This window comes from Pundamilia nyererei, unplaced genomic scaffold (genome assembly GCF_000239375.1).
Source record: "Pundamilia nyererei isolate P.nyererei 1_Seehausen unplaced genomic scaffold, PunNye1.0 scaffold00083, whole genome shotgun sequence".
Taxonomy (NCBI): domain Eukaryota; kingdom Metazoa; phylum Chordata; class Actinopteri; order Cichliformes; family Cichlidae; genus Pundamilia; species Pundamilia nyererei.
The window spans coordinates 166803-167929 of record NW_005187484.1 but is presented as its reverse complement, the minus strand read 5'-3'; positions in this window follow the sequence as shown (position 1 = coordinate 167929).

Below are 1127 nucleotides of genomic sequence, written 5' to 3'. Positions count from 1 at the left end.
GCATGTGCAACAAACAGAGTCAGGCTAATACTTTACTCCACCCTCCTGCTTACTGTCAACAGTGTGTGCGTGTGTGTTAAGGACAGAGTGTGAGACTGAGGTGTAGCTATGAGAATATAAGCTCAAATATCTTCATTATGTAATAAAAGAATGGAAACCCAAAATCTCTGATCTAATGAAAACTGCCGTGCTCATCAATGAATTAGTTCTTTGCCAGTGTTAGAAATAAATATTGAATACCAAAATCAAAAATACCCAAAATCACTGCGAACATCACCATCTGGAATAGATTCCTGTTTCTCTTTGTGCTTTCTGATTTTGCCCATTTAAACAAGATAACAAACAAGAAAACACGATTTGGATTAAATTACCATGTGTTTTTAATCTTGTGGAGTTTTATTATTACACAAATGGATTAAATTCCAACCAGAGCTTTGTACAAAAGATTCTGACATTCCTGTACTATTTACCTCATTTGCCAGATGGCGGCACTAATGCAGCATTATGTCCTTTCAAAATCTTTAGTTATTTATTCTTTAAGTAACAGTAGGTACAAATAAGCCAGTTTGATGCTTAATCCATGTTTGAGTTGAACTGCACCGTTACTATGTAACAGTGAATTGTAACAACTGATTAAAGGAGTATGAATATAGTAAATGTGGCTGCTCATTGCTTTGTTTTTATTTTGGCTCACTTTCACCTCATCCGCTTTATAATATCTTGTTAGTGTTGTATTTACAGAAAGCTCAAAGAAAGAAAATCTGGCTTTGCAACATCTACCATTCATTTTGTGACATCATTGCCTCATTACATTATAAAATTTAATTCAGCTTTGTTGTAATGAAGGCAAGCTGTTGTTCATTTTGCCCAGGGCACACTGAAAGTCCCTGAAGCCAACCTGTGGGGTCCAAGTGGGGCCCTGAATCATTGTTACTGGAAGTATCAGTGAGTCAGCAGGTAATGCGCTGTTTAATCAGAAGGTATGAAATACAAAAACCTCAGCTGTAGTCACCATAGTGTAGTCTTACTCACTTACTCGCTTGAGGTTATTCATTGTTTTACAGTCATCAAACATTTTGACTGGCTCTGCCTCCACAAAGCTGAGGTTGTACAGGTCCACTGGGATT